General features: G+C 39.1%; 1 protein-coding gene across 1 annotated transcript in view; it reads right to left on the bottom strand.

Moving 5' to 3' along the window:
* DNAH11 (dynein axonemal heavy chain 11) overlaps nucleotides 1-16,340 on the bottom strand; it is a 368,614-nt gene that overhangs the window by 237,833 nt on the left and 114,441 nt on the right. The window lies entirely within an intron of this gene.

Below are 16,340 nucleotides of genomic sequence, written 5' to 3'. Positions count from 1 at the left end.
CCAGGCAAGAGTATTGCAGTGGGTTACCATTTTCTTGCCCAGGGGATCTTCCCCACCCAGGGATTGAACCCAGGTCTCCTGCATTGCAGGCAGACTTTTTACCATCTGAGTCATCATGGAAGCCACATTCATATCCCTATGTTTGCCTAAATAAGAGTTGTCTGGTCCAGCAATTTCTGAGATCAATATATTTCAAACTAATGGTCTCTCTTCCTAGAATGGAAAGAACTGGAATGGAATCACATGGAATATAAAGAAATAAGGATGCTGCATTATAGTAGTAAGAACATGAACTGCTTTATGAGTGTTATTTCAGTTTCACACTGGAGTGTATACAGATGTGTGTAAATTAGATCTGATATAAACTTTCTTAATGTTAATCATGGTCGGAAAGGTTTGATGGATACTATCTTAGGTGGTCATTTGGCTAGCATGCTTATTTGCATACAACAGTCTGGTCTTACTCAAGGTTTATTAACAACAGCAGCAACAAAAATCTGCCTTATTCCAGGGTAGCACATTACAACACAATACTGTCCCCTTTACTTTCAGTTCAGTTCAGTTGCTCAGTCATGTCCGACAATTTGTGACGCCATGAATCGCAGCATGCCAGGCCTCCCTGTCCATCACCAACTCCCAGAGTTCACCCAAACCCATGTCCATCGAATCGGTGATGCCATCCAGCCATCTAATTCTCTGTCGTCCCCTTCTCCTCCTGCCCCCAATCCCTCCCGGCATCAGAGTCTTTTCCAATGAGTCAACTCTTTGCATGAGGTGGCCAAAGTACTGGAGTTTCAGCTTCAGCATCATTCCTTCCAAAGAAATCCCAGGGCTGATCTCCTTCAGAAAGGACTGGTTGGGTCTCCTTGCAGTCCAAGGGACTCTCAAGAGTCTTCTCCACATCACAGTTTAAAAGCATCAATTCTTCAGCACTCAGCTTTCTTCACAGTCCAACTCTCAGATCCATACATGACCACTGGAAAAACCATAGCCTTGACTAGATGGACCTTTGTTGGCAAAGTAATGTCTCTGCTTTTGAATATGCTGTCTAGGTTGGTCATAATTTTCCTTCCAAGGAGTAAGCATCTTTTAATTTCATGGCTGCAATCACCATCTGCAATGATTTTGGAGCCCCCAAAAATAAAGTCTGACACTGTTTCCCCATCTATTTCCCAAGAAGTGATGGGACCAGATGCCATGATCTTCATTTTCTGAATGTTGAGCTTGAGGCCAACTTTTTTACTCTCCTCTTTGACTTTCATCAAGAGGCTTTTTAGTTCCTCTTCACTTTCTGTCATAAGGAGGGTGTCATCTGCATATCTGAGATTATTGATATTTCTCCCAGCAATCTTGATTCCAGCTTATGCTTCTTCCAGCCTAGCATTTCTCATGATGTACTATGCATAAAAATTAAATAAGCAGGGTGACAGTATATAGCCTTGATGTACTCCTTTCCCTATTTGGAACCAGTCTGTTGTTCCATGTCCAGCTCTAACTGTTGCTTCCTGACCTGCATATAGGTTTCTCAAAAGGCAGGTCAGGTGTTCCATCTCTTTCAGAATTTAACAGGCAAATTTGACCTTGGAATACGGAATGAAGCAGGGCAAAGGCTAATCGAGTTTTGCCAAGAGAATGCACTGGTCATAGAAAACACCCTCTTCCAACAACACAAGAGAAAACACTATACATGGACATCACCAGATGGTCAACACCGAAATCAGACTGATTATATTCTTTGAAGCCCAAGATGGAGAAGCTCTATACAGTCAGCAAAAAGAAGACCGAGAGCTGACTGTGGCTCAGATCATGAACTCCTTATTGCTAAATTCAGACTTAAATTGAAGGAAGTAGGAAAAACCACTAGACCATTCAGGTATGACCTAAATCAAATCCCTTATGATTATACAGTGGAGGTGAGAAATAGATTTAAGGGACTGGATCTGATAGATAGAGTGCCTGATGAACTATGGACAGAGGTTTGTCACATTGTACAGGAGACAGGGATCAAGACCATCCCCATGGAAAAGAAATGCAAAAAAGCAAAATGGCTGTCTCGGGAGGCCTTACAAATAGCTGTGAAAAGAAGAGAAGTGAAAAGCAAAGGAGAAAAGGAAAGATAATGAGCACCTGAATGCAGAGTTCCAAAGAATAGCAAGAAGAGATAAGAAAGCCTTCTTCAGCGATCAATGCAAAGAAATAGAGGAAAACAACAAACTGGGAAAGACTAGAGATCTCTTCAAGAAAATTAGAGATACCAAGGGAACATTTCATGCAAAGATAGGCTCGATAAAGGACAGAAAAGGTATGGACCTAACAGAAGTAGAAGATATCAAGAAGAGGTGGCAAGAATACACAGAACTGTATAAAAAAGATCTTCACGACCAAGATAAGCATGATGGTGTAATCACTGACCTAGAGCCAGACATCCTGGAATGTGAAGTCAAGTAGGCCTTAGAAAGCATCACTACGAACAAAGCTGGTGGAGGTGATGGAATTCCAGTTGAGCTATTTCAAATCCTGAAAAATGATGCTGTGAAAGTGCTGAACTCAATATGCCAGCAAATTTGGAAAACTCAGCAGTGGCCTCAGGACTGGAAAAGGTCAGTTTTCATTCTAATCCCAAAGAAAGGCAATGCCAGAGAATGCTCAAACTACTGCACAATTGCACTCATCTCACATGCTAGTAAAGTAATGCTCAAAATTCTCCAAGCCAGGCTTCAGCAATATGTGAACTGTGAACTTCCAGATGTTCAAGCTGGTTTTAGGAAAGGCAGAGGAACCAGAGATCAAATTGCCAACATCCAGTGGATCATGGACAAAGCAAGAGAGTTCCAGAAAAACATCTATTTCTGCTTTATTGACTATGCCAAAGCCTTTGACTGTGTGGATCACAATACACTGTGGAAAATTCTGAAAGAGTTGGGAATACCAGACCTCTTTCCTTTATAGCTTTGCAAAGGACAGTCAATGACAAATTGTTTTATCCTGAAGGAATTGGTTGTAAGTGAATGTATCATATCACCAAAGGCTGTCAAACCTTTACTGTCAAAAACAGATTCCCTTTAGTACTATTACCACATTCCAGAAAGCATGAAATAGTGCAGATTGCCCTGAGACTGCTGTGCAGCTAAATGGCAGAAGGTTCTATAGGTAGAGCACGCATAGAGAAGGCAGGCAGGGAAAGAATACCCACAGTGCGCACAATTCACATTAAATCAGAGTGCACACGCACCAGGCACTAAGTAGGGTTATTGTCTATATTACCTCATTTAATCCTTACAACACTCTATTATTCTCATTTTGCAGGTAAAAGACAACTGACTCATGGGCATATTGACCACAACTGCCAAACAGGGCAGGGGGGGAATTCAAATCCAGACTGTCTGACTTCAGAGTCTCAGTTCTTATTGATCACATCACATAGACTCCTTGTACCAGCCTCCAGAAGACCAATCCACCCACCACTTTCAAGTTGGAAAAGCAGTGGTTATGCAAAAAGCATTCAAGACAGACTTAAAATCAAACACAATGAATAGCTGGTTCAAAGGAATAAAAACATGTACTGGAGACATCCAGCCTTATAGCATTAATCTACTTTTCATATTCTACATCCAAAAAATGTAGTTCAGTTCAGTCGCTCAGTTGTGTCTGACTCTTTGCGACCCCATGAATCACAGTACACCAGGCCTCCTTATCCATCACCAACTCCCAGAGTTCACCCAAACCCACGTCCATTGAGTCAGTGATGCCATCCAGCCATCTTATCCTCTGTCGTCCCCTTCTCCTCCTGCCCCCAATCCCTCCCAGCATCACAGTCTTTTCCAATGAGTCAACTCTTCGCATGAGGTGGCCAAAGTACTGGAGTTTCAGCTTCAGCATCAGTCCTTCCAAAGAAATCCCAGGGCTGATCTCCTTCAGAATGGACTGGTTGGGTCTCCTTGCAGTCCAAGGGACTCTCAAGAGTCTTCTCCAACACCACAGTTTAAAAGCATCAATTCTTCAGTGCTCAGCTTTCTTCACAGTCCAACTCTCACATCCATACATGACCACTGGAAAAACTATAGCCTTGACTAGACGGACCTTTGTTGGCAAAGTAATGTCTCTGCTTTTGAATATTTTATCTAGGTTGGTTATAACTTTCCTTCCAAGGAGTAAGCGTCTTTTAATTTCATGGCTGCAATCACCATCTGCAGTGATTTTGGAGCCCCCAAAAATAAAGTCTGACACTGTTTCCACTGTTTCCCCATCTATTTCCCATGAAGTGATGGGACCAGATGCCATGATCTTCATTTTCTGAATGTTGAGCTTGAAGCCAACTTTTTCACTCTCCTCTTTCACTTTCATCAAGAGGCTTTTTAGTTCGTCTTCACTTTCTGCCATAAGGGTGGTGACATCTGCATATCTGAGGTTACTAATATTTCTCCCAGCAATCTTGATTCCAGCTTGTGTTTCTTCCAGCCCAGCGTTTCTCATGATGTACTCTGCATAGAAGTTAAATAAGCAGGGTACATGGTAAGAAAAGCAGAGGTGATTGTTATGTCATGACTGCCACATTCAGTGTTCATCATACCCTGCTTATAGGCTCCACAAGGGCAAGGTCTGTGTCTGCCTACTTAAGAGCTTTGTCCCCAGGGCCGCTGGGGAACTAGGTGGTGAAAGTAGGTGCTTTGAGTAGATGAGACAAGGAAGAGTAAGAGTGTACACACAGGTAAGTTTCTCAGCAAAATTTCTCACACGTTGGTTAGAAAAGTGGTACTTGTGAATTGGATATTTTCCCATCTTGGCAAAGGTACCCAGTCTGTAGAGTCCCAAGTCTAACACCAGTACCAGAATTTGGTTAAAAAGTGTTGATTATAACAACAGAAATAACAGTTTATGTCTCTTAAGAACATTTATAATTTCAAGTCCTTTCAGAAGCACTGTCTTGTCTGAGCCTTCCTGTGATCTCTCCATTACTGATCTCTCCTTTTTTTTTAACAAAAGTTCAGCCAAGTGACAGATGATTAAAAACACAGCTTGTCAACATTATGCGAGACTTCCCTGGTGGCATCACTGACTCAATGGACATGAGTTTGAGCAAACTCCAGGAGATGACGAAGGACAGGAAAACCCGGCATGCTGCAGTCCATGGGGTCACAAAAAGTTGGAACGACTGAGAGACTTAACAACCGACAAATACATAAGGCAACACAGGAGGAACATTTTCCTTGTAGCAGCAGAAGAAACACTGCAATTTTACCAGCATCAAGGGAATAGAAGACTTCTCAATTTAGGCACACCCAAGTCATAGTGGCAAAAAAGCTGGAAGAGCCCTTCTGTAGAAACGGTAAAATCTGGAGCTTGTAAGTCCTCAGCCCAGCAAGTTGAAGTGAACATTATAAGGTAACAACTACAGCACTTTGGGAGTCAGCTACCAGAACCCTCCAACCTCCCTCCAGCCGGACAAACACAGAAGTGATACTCTGTGCGTCTCTTAACAATAGCCATAAGGATCTCTAATCTTGAAACCCACCAATGTTTTAAGTTTAGCAGTATCAGAAAAAAATGGATTTTCATTTACTGAGAACAAAGAAAACTGCCAGAGAAAGTAGGTCCCACACTTTCTGACACTATCAAGTCTGTGGAATCCCAGTTTATCACCTTCCTTTGCACTATTCATTTCTTACTTCTCCTTCAACCATATCACGAAAACCAGCACAATACTGAGCAGCGAATGTCAGAGACAGTGAGCATAATCACCCCATTCCTGACATTAATGAAAATGATGCTAATATTTCACCATTAATCATGATTTTCTCTGTAAGTTTCTGATCATCTTCATCAAGTTTTCAAGTTCCTTTCAGATGCTTTATAGGAAAAGAAAAAGATGTAAAAATCACTAAAATAAACTCCCACCTTAAGATACTTGAAAAAGAGGAGCAAATTACACTCAAAGTAGATGAAAGGAAGTCATCAAGATAAAGCAGAAATCAGTGAAATACAAAACAAACAATAGAGAAAATCAACTAAGATCAGGTTTTTTGAAAACTTAAATAAGATTGATAAACATATAGAAAGTCTGATTACAAACAAAGGAGAGAAAACACAAATTACCAGCCAGGAGTGAAAGAGAGGCACAAAGCCAGACCCTCCAGATATGCTAAGGATAACGGTGGTAAAGGACGACCTACTCACATCAGTTAAGTCTGAAAACTTAGCTCTGGGTGGATGAACCTTCTTCAGCAAAGGGCCAGAGAGAAAACGTTTTAGGCTTTGAGGGCTACATGGTCTCTACTGAACACCACCACTTACAAGACCAGTGCCGGGTGAAAGCACCCAAACATATACACAGCAGGCCAGATGTGGTCAGACGGCTGTAATCTGCCAGATCTGGACAGAGATTAAAAATGGGTTAATACCTTGAAAAAACACAAATTCCCAAAGCCAACACAAGAAAAAAACAAACAAAAAAGCTACACAACAGCATGTATATGAAAGAAATCAATGTATAAGTGAAAGATGTTTCACAAAGCAAAATGCCAGGCCCAGAGAGCATCACCAGAGATTTCTATCATACACTGCCTGTCACAAAATGATACATGAGAATACAATACTTTTTCACTTCCTTTTAAGGAACATAATCCTGATCCCCAAACTGGCAAAGATGTTTTAATAGAAAATTACAGATAAATGTCCCTTATGAACATAAATGCAGAATTCCTGGACAAAATATTAGCAAATAGAATCCAGCAAAAAATACATACACATCGATAAATGGTAATACATCATAAACCACTGGAGCTGCCTTTGTGTTCAAAAACTCACCATAGTAACAGAATAAAAGAGACAAACCTCAAGAGAGTATCTTAGAAGATTTGACAAACTTCAGTATCTCTTCAAGATAAAAGTCTTGGTATGTAATGGAAGGTATCTTACTCTAATTGAGAAAGATTGTCTACAAAAATCTAGTACTACTATTACACTTAAGACACTGTTCTTCCCTAAGACTGGGAAGAGGCCAGGATCGTCTGTCCTCATTACTTCTATTCAACACTGGACTCGAAGTCCTAGCTTAATTCAGTAACTTGAGAAAAGGGAATAAAGGACAAAAAGAATGGAAGACGAGAAGTAAAACTTCCATTATTTATAGACGGTATATTCATACACATAGAAAGCCTATGAAACTATATTAAAAAGAAAATCATGCTAAAACTAGTAAACAAATTTGGAAAAGTCTCAAGACACAAGGTGAATGTTAAAATGTCAATATATTTCTATACACCAGCTACAAACATTAGAAAATAAAATTTAAAAATTAATTCACATGTTTAGAGTCAGGCACAACTGAAGCAACTCAGCACAGCATTGTTCAGAAAACATTGCTCAGAAATAGTAAAGAAGATCCACATCAAGAGACATAACATGTTCTTGGATTTTAAAAATCATCATTGCTGAGATATTCATCCTTCCAGTATTTTTATATTCAGTGTCATCCCAGTTAAAATTTAATTAGACTAAATGATTAATGAAGCTTTTTAAAACAAACAATATGATGGAAAAATTTATTTGGAAATGAAAAAAAAAAAAAAAAAAAGGGCGACTCCCTGGTAACCCAGTGTGCCTGGTGGTTCATTGGTTAGGACCCTGCACTTTCACTGCCAAGGGTGTGGATTTAATCCCAGGCCAAGGGGTCGCAAAGAGTTGGACACGACTGAGTAACTGAGCACTCACACAGGGAACTAAAATCCCACAAGCCACACAGAGGCATCAAAAAGAGAGGAAGAAATGAAAAGAACTTAGAAGAGCCTAAATAATTTTGACAAAAAGTAATACAATTGGAGAGTACATATAACATGATTTCCAGGTGATATAAAGCCACAGTAATTAACACTGTGGATGTGGTATAGACAGACAAATAGATCCATGGAACAGAAGAATCTGGAAATAAGCCCCCTTATAAATAATCATTTGACTTTTTACCAAGGCACAAAGTTAACTCAACAGAAAAAGAAGAGATGTATGGATCACAGATCTAAATGAAAAACCAGAACTATACAGCACCTAGAAGGAAAACAGGAAAATATTTTTATGACTTTCAGAAAGGCAAGAACTTTCTGTATGTGACATAAAGAAAATTGATCATAAAGTAAAAACTTGATATACTAAACTATATCAGAATTAAAACATTCTACTCACAAAATATACCGTTAATAAAATGAGTAGTTAGTCCATCCATGTCCTGCCCAAGGACTTCTGCTCAAAACAAATCCTGTAACCATTCTCTACAGCAACGTCTGCTATACAAGTATGTTTGTCAAGACAGTCTAGAATGAAGGCAGTCAATCCCTCTGCTCACAAGATGGATAAAATGTGAGACCCACAGGACTGTCTCCCTACAGTGCTAAATGGAAAACACAGACCAAAAAGGGAGGGGTGCTGATTCGAGAGACTGGCCAACAGAACTTTCTCTTGTACTTCATCACTGCCAAGTTTATTACAAGTTTATAAAATGAGTAAAAAAACTCTTTGCATCTTTTTCTATATTCCAGAACAGTTGATATAACATGGTATTAATTTGTTTTTAAAATGTCTGACAGAACCATTGGAACAGTACTCTGTTTACAAGATAGATAGATAGATAGACAGATAGATATAAATTTTAACTTGATTACCATTTCGATTATTTCTGTGGTTACTGGTCTACTCAAGCTTTATATCTCACTTTGAATCAATCTAAGAAACAGTGTTCATAGAAAATCATCCATTTAATTTTCAACTTATATATTATTATAAAATCACATGGAGTGCTGTCCTGTCTTCTAAGAATCCTTCTTACAGGGGAATGCTTCTTTCCACCTCTTTGTTGTGTTTGCTTTTTCCTCTGAACTGCAGATCTTTGTCAGTGTTTGATCTGTTCAAAGAAGCAACTCTTAAGTTAATCAGTCAGACTGGACTCAAGGGTTCCATGGGTAACATTTTTCTGTTACCTCCATCTGTCACTGTGGGGATCTTGAGTTACTTCAGGATCTGTTCTGCTTCTTTCTCTAGAATCACAGTTGGTGAACTACAGGTAATGAGCCAAATATGGCCCACCACCTATTTTTATAAATAACGTTCGATTGGAACTGAGTCTTGTCCATTCACTTAAAAATTGTCTATGTCTTCATTCCCACTATAACAGCAGAGACAAGTGGGTGTAAAAGAGATTAAAAAGCCTATAAAGACTAAAATATTTACTATTCCATCCTGCACAGAAAAAGTTGCCCAACCCAAAATCTACAGTCAAGACACAGTCATGGCAAAAGTCCTCAATAAACGTCTCACTTCGTTTATGAAGTATTTTTCAGGGCTTTATCCTCAGGACAAACACTTTCACTGATAATCTCTCAGGATGTACAAGAGGAAGACTGGTTCCAAATGTCTATCTCTTAGACATTCAGTACTTTTCCCTGACCACAAGCCCCATGCTTTTTCCCTTTACTGAATTTCAGTTTGTAATTCCTCTGGAATTTCATTGGAATAAAATAGGCTTATCATGGCAATAGCTTTTTAAAAAATTATTTTAAAAAATTATTTTTTTTAATTGGAGGATAATTGCTGTACAATACTGCATTGGCCTTTGTGATATATTAACATGAATCAGCCACAGGTATACATATGTCCCTCTTAGTTATCTATCAGTTTGATTCCATCTGTTGTCAACTTCTAGGCATTCCTCAAATTATCTGGTCTAGTTTTTCCAGTTGCAGTATGATTTTATTTTGTATACTTTGTCTTTCAATGTAAGTTTTCATGTGTTAAAAGTAACCAGGCTGGGCCCAAGATGGAGTTGCTCATACTAAAGCCCCATGTCAGCAACCTAAAACTTAACTGTTTCTACACTGGACTTTCCCAGAAAAGGAAGGATTAGGTCAACCAATCAGTACCTGCCTGCTCAGCACACATTACCTGACCAGGGTCTTAGGCCTCCCTTTGCTCCTTACTCTCAAAGTCACCCTGCTTTAAACAATCAGTAAATGCCCAGCATAATTTCCTCCCTTGCTCCTGCTCACTTTGGTTTACAAAAGTCTCTCATTTTCTATAGCTCTTTCTATAGCTTCTTTCCATCTGCAGATTGAATGCTGCCTGATTGATGAATCACTGAATAAAAGCCTACTAGGTCAGTAAATTGTCTGTGGAAAAATTTTCTTTTAACAGATGAGAGGGGCGGTAGAAAATATGTGCTCTACTCATCATCTGGTAGGTTCCTGCTATATTGGGAAGCATGAGCCTATCAGATCACACTTTTCTATAAAGACAAAAACAAACAAAATTAACACGTCCAATACACAGTGGGTAGCTGCAGCCTTCTTCTTTGAGTCAAAGGGTTGGGACAAGATAAGAACACTATCAACACAGCATCCAGTTGTTTTTAAAAGAATTTCTAAGTGATTAAAAATGAGACTAAAAACTGACCTTAAGTAGAAAAATGAGAGTCTCTTTCTATACACATAATATTTCAGAATATTTAAAGTCAGGAAGGGTGAATGGTTAATAAGAAAAGCTTTATATTCCTTACTATGAGTCTTATTAAAAGTATCCTAGGCAATGTACCAGTACACTAGTAATTAATATTTTCAAGTCCAAAATATTTTGCTTTTTTGGATGATTTTCATATAGTGTAATAATAAAGGAAGAGTGGAAATACTTTCTTATCAGATTCCAAGTCTAACATAACAAAATACTTTTGTCAAGGAACTCTTAAATCAGAAACTTTATCTGTTTTACCTTCAAATTTTGGCACAAGGCAGGGCTACATATTCAAAATGCACTATTTTGCCTTTAATCCCAATATCAGCTAATATCAATTACCATATATTGGTGGGGGTGAGTTTAAAATAATTACCTTAGTTAATTTTACTACAACTTGGAATTGAGAACTAAGGAAAGAAATTACTTGTTCAGGAAGATCATCAGTTACTACACTCAACTCTGATTTCAGTTTTGAAATTAAACTATTTTTAAAGGACTGAAGTTCATCTTCCAAGCTGCTCACATATTAACACGAAACAAATTCTAGCAAATAATACATCCATTTTTAAGGGGTCTCAATTCAGATGCACACACTTCTCATGAACCAAACTACAGCTTTCAGTTCAGTTCAGTTGCTCAGTCATGTCCGACTCTTTGCAACCCCATGAATCGCAGCACGCCAGGCCTCCCTGTCCATCACCAACTGCCGGAGTTCACTCAGACTCACGTCCATCGAGTCGGTTATGCCATCCAGCCATCTCATCCTCTGTCATCCCCTTCTCCTCCTGCCCCCAATCCCTCCCAGCATCAGAGTCTTTTCCAATGAGTCAACTCTTCGCATTAGGTGGCCAAAGTACTGGAGTTTCAGCTTCAGTATCATTCCTTCCAAAGAACACCCAGGGCTGATCTCCTTCAGAATGGACTGGTTGGACCTCCTTGCAGTCCAAGGGACTCTCAACAGTCTTCTCCAACACCGCAAATCAAAAGCATCAATTCTTCAGTGCTCAGCCTTCTTTATGGTCCAACTCTCACATCCATACATGACCACAGGAAAAACCATAGCCTTGACTAGACGGATGTCTCTGCTTTTGAATATGCTATCTAGGTTTGTCATAACTTTCCTTCCAAGGAGTAAGCGTCTTTTAATTTCATGGCTGCAGTCACCATCTGCAGTGATTTTGGAGCCCCCCAAAAAATAAAGTCTGACGCTGTTTCCACTGTTTCCCCATCTATTTCCCATGAAGTGATGGGACCGGATGCCATGATCTTCTTTTTCTGAATGCTGAGCTTTAAGCCAACTTTTTCACTCTCCTCTTTCACTTTAATCAAGAAGCTTTTTAGTTCCTCTTCACTTTCTGCCATAAGGGTGGTGTCATCTGCATACCTGAGGTTATTGATATTTCTCCCGGCAATCTTGATTCCAGCTTATGCTTCTTTCAGCCCAGCGTTTCTCATGATGTACTCTGCATATAAGTTAAATAAGCAGGGTGACAATATACAGCCTTGACATACTCCTCTTCCTATTTGGAACCAGTCTGTTATTCCATGTCCAGTTCTAACCGTTGCTTCCTGACCTGCATACACATTTCTCAAGAGGCAGGTCAGGTGGTCTGGTATTCCCATCTCTTTCAGAATTTTCCACAGTTTATTGTGATCCACACAGTCAAAGGCTTTGGCATAGTCAATAAAGCAGAAATAGATGTTTTTCTGGAACTCTCTTGCTTTTTCCATGATCCAGCGGATGTTGGCAATTTGATCTCTGGTTCCTCTGCCTTTTCGAAAACCAGCTTGAACATCTGGAAGTTCATGGTTCACATATTGCTGAAGCCTGGCTTGGAGAATTTTGAGTATTAATTTACCAGCATGTGAGATGAGTGCAATTGTGTGGTAGTTTGAGCATTCTTTGGCATTGCCTTTCTTTGGGATTGGAATGAAAACGGACCTTTTCCAGTCCTATGGCCAGTGCTGAGTTTTCCAAATTTGCTGGCATATTGAGTGCAGCACTTTTACAGCATCATCTTTCAGGATTTGAAACAGCTCAACTGGAATTCCATCACCTCCACTAGCTTTGTTCATAGTGATGCTTTCTAAGGCTCACTTGACTTCACATTCCAGGATGTCTGGCTCTGGGTCAGTGATCACATCATCGTAATTATCTGGGTCATGAAGATCTTTTTTGTACAGTTCTTCTGTGTATTCTTGCCACCTCTTCTTAATATCTTCTGCTTCTGTTAAGTCCATAACATTTCTGTCCTTTATCGAGCCCATCTTTGCATGAAATGTTTCCTTGGTATCTCTAATTTTCTTGAAGAGATCTCTAGTCTTTCCCATTCTGTGTTTTCCCTTATTTCTTTGCATTTATCGCTGAGGAAGGCTTTCTTATCTCTCCTTGCTATTCTTTGGATCTCTGCATTCAGATGCTTATATCTCTCCTTTTCTCCTTTGCTTTGCACTTCTCTTCTTTTCACAGCTATTTGTAAGGCCTCCCCAGACAGCCATTTTGCTTTTTTGCATTTCTTTTCCATGGGGATGGTCTTGATCCCTGTCTCCTGTACAATGTCATGAACCTCATTCCATAGTTCATCAAGCACTCTGTCTATCAGATCTAGTCCCTTAAATCTATTTCTCACTTCCACTGTATAATCATAAGGGATTTGATTTAGGTCATACCTGAATGGTCTAGTGGTTTTTCCTACTTTCTTCAATTTAAGTCTGCATTTGGCAATAAGGAGTTCATGATCTGAGCCACAGTCAGCTCCCGGTCTTGTTTTTGTTGACTGTATAGAGCTTCTCCATCTTTGGCTACAAAGAACATAATTAATCTGATTTGGGTGTTGACTATCTGCTGATGTCCATGTGTAGAGTCTTTTCTTGTGTTGCTGGAAGAGGGTGTTTGCTATGACCAGTGCATTTTCTTGGCAAAACTCTATTAGTCTTTGCCCTGCTTCATTCCATATTCCAAGGCCAAATTTGCCTGTTACTCCAGGTATTTCTTTACTTCCTACTTTTGCATTCCAGTCCCCTATAATGGACATCTTTTTTGGGTGTTAGTTCTAAAAGGTCTTGTAGGTCTTCATAGAACCGTTCAACTTCAGCTTCTTCAGCGTTACTGGTTGGGGCATAGACTTGGATTACAGTGATATTGAATGGTTTGCCTTGGAAACGAACAGAGATCACTCTGTTGTTTTTGAGATTGCATCCAAGTACTGCATTACAGACTCTCTTGTTGACCGTAATGGCTACTCCATTTCTTCTGAGGGATTCCTGCCCACAGTAGTAGATATAATGGTCATCTGAGTTAAATTCACCCATTCCAGTCCATTTTAGTTCGCTGATTCCTAGAATGTCAACATTCACTCTTGCCATCTCTTGTTTGACCACTTCCAATTTGCCTTGATTCATTTAACAGTATTCAAATGTTAGCTTCACTTGTGTGTAAGTTAGTGGCAATGCTGAAATGCTATACTGAAGGCATCTGTTGGCTGGTGTGTCAAACATTTCAATTCATGCTAGAAGCGTTTCATAATTAGCATGTAAGTGCTGTCTTAATAAAGCATCCTATTTGTCTACTTCTCATCTAACATAAAAGTTTTAAATTACTTTAAAGAAGAAAAAAAAGACGAAATTTTACTAGCTGAATAACATAAAGCTATTAGACTATGAATAATTTTAGCTCTGAGAATAAAAAGAATCAACCCAATGCTAAAGGCAGGGGAGGGAATGGACAATTCTCACACACTGTTATTGGGAAGGTAAACTTGGCATGATGTTTCAAATGCTTAAAAAGTTCTGCTCTTTGAGCTAGCAGTTTTACATCTGGAAATTTATCCTGAATAAATGAAGAAAAATATGTGCAACAGGTATGTAGACACAAGGCTGGTTATTACACTATTATTAATGAGCACCAAAAATAAAAACAACTAGACAGCCAGTATTAAATAGCAGTAATAATAACAATAGGCAATCTTGCAACATATTGGGTTACACTGAATGAATAATTCCTTTATTAACACAGAGGGCTTTTAAATAAAATCCACACATCCACATTCACAGTACACAGCCAAGTATAAGAGAGGGGGAAGACAGATGGGAAAGGAAGAAGGGGAAAGGGCTGGGGAAGAGTAGGTGACAGTCCCCAATGCCAAAGATGTACATCTATGCCAGAGCAGCAGAACGAGGTTATAAGGCTAATGTCATGTAGCCTGAAGGAGGGTTTGAGTAGAGACTCAAACACTGGACACTGAAGTTTAAATTGCCCACGTGGCCACAGAACATTTCTGTGTCTCTGCCTCTTACACTCCCTGAGCAAGGTAGGGAGTTGGACATCAAGCTGAGATCCCCATAGTATTACATAATTCAGTAAAAGGTTCTAGCAAAACTCTACCTACTAGCTCAGAGAAGCAAGAAAGCTTGAAACATCTTGATAGGCTTTGGATAGGAAAAAGTTCTCCGAAAGACATCACAATCTCACACCTCTACCATGTGAAGCTACGGCATCCAAGCTGACCCTGCCTCTATGACTGGGAATCCCAGACTGAGTAATTAAACACAAAATAAATCCAGAACTCTCAAAACCTGTAGAAACCTGGAAGAAAGGAGGCAAAAAACATGTAGGGACATCTGCTCAGTGTAGGACACACAGAATTCCTTCAGAAAAAAAACAAAACAAAAAACCTAGATAATCTTTAAAAATAAACGTACAAAAGATTTACTGTATAGCACAGTGAACTATAGTCAGTATATTGTAATAACCTATCATGGAAAACAAGTTCAAAAATAATATATGTGTACATGTATAACTGAATCACACACAAAAAAGAATTCTACTTTTTGAAATTCAGTAATGTTTATCTTTTTGCCAGTTTTTCTAAATGTCCTATGGACATCTAAAAACAATGTATGAGATACAAAATTTTAATATATTTGTGCAGGATATAAGATTAATATAAATTAATACAAATAGAAATTATATTTAAATTAATGACATAACTCCAGACACTCCTATTCTTATTTTTTTGCACTTGATAAAATATTCTTAAAGAAATGTTACTATGTCTCACTATGATTATATATATATATATTTTTGTTCCCTTACATTTCTTCTGATTTTTGCTTTATGGATGTTTGTTTCTTAAAGAGATAGGAATACCAGACAACCTGACCTGCCTCCTGAGAAATCTGTATGCAGGTCAAGAAGCAACAGTTAGAACTGGACATGGAACATCAGACTGGTTCCAAATTTTGGGAAAGGAGTACAGCAAGCCTATATATTGTCAACCTGCTTATTTAACTTATATGCAGAGTGCATCATGAGAAATGCTGGGCTGGATGAAGGACAGCTGGCATCAAGATTGCTGGGAGAAATATCAATAACCTCAGATATGCAGATGACAGCACCCTTATGGCAGAAAGTGAAGAAGAACTAAAGAGCCTCTTGATGAAGGTGGAAGAGGAGAGTGAAAAAGTTGGCTTAAAGCTCAACATTCAGAAAATGAAGATCATGGCATCTGGTCCCATCATTTCATGGCAGACAGATGGAGAAACGGTGGAAACAGTGGCAGACTTTATCTTCTTGGGCTCCCAAATCACTGCAGATGGTGACTGCAGCCATGAAATAAAGAATCACTTACTCCTTGGAAGAAAAGTTATGACCAAACTAGACAGCATATTCAAAAGCAGAGACATTACTTTGCCAACAAAGGTCCATCTAGTCAAGGCTATGGTTTTTCCAGTAGTCATGTACGACTGTGAGAGTTGGACTATAAAGAAAGCTGAGCGCCGAAGAATTGATGCTTTTGAACTGTGGTGTTGGAGAAGACTCTTGAGAGTCCCTTGGACTGCAAGGAGAT

The sequence above is a fragment of the Bos indicus genome, chromosome 4, assembly GCF_029378745.1.
Source record: "Bos indicus isolate NIAB-ARS_2022 breed Sahiwal x Tharparkar chromosome 4, NIAB-ARS_B.indTharparkar_mat_pri_1.0, whole genome shotgun sequence".
In the NCBI taxonomy this organism is placed as follows: domain Eukaryota; kingdom Metazoa; phylum Chordata; class Mammalia; order Artiodactyla; family Bovidae; genus Bos; species Bos indicus.
The sequence above is the reverse complement of the archived record's forward strand: the minus strand, read 5'-3'. Positions and strand labels throughout refer to the sequence as shown.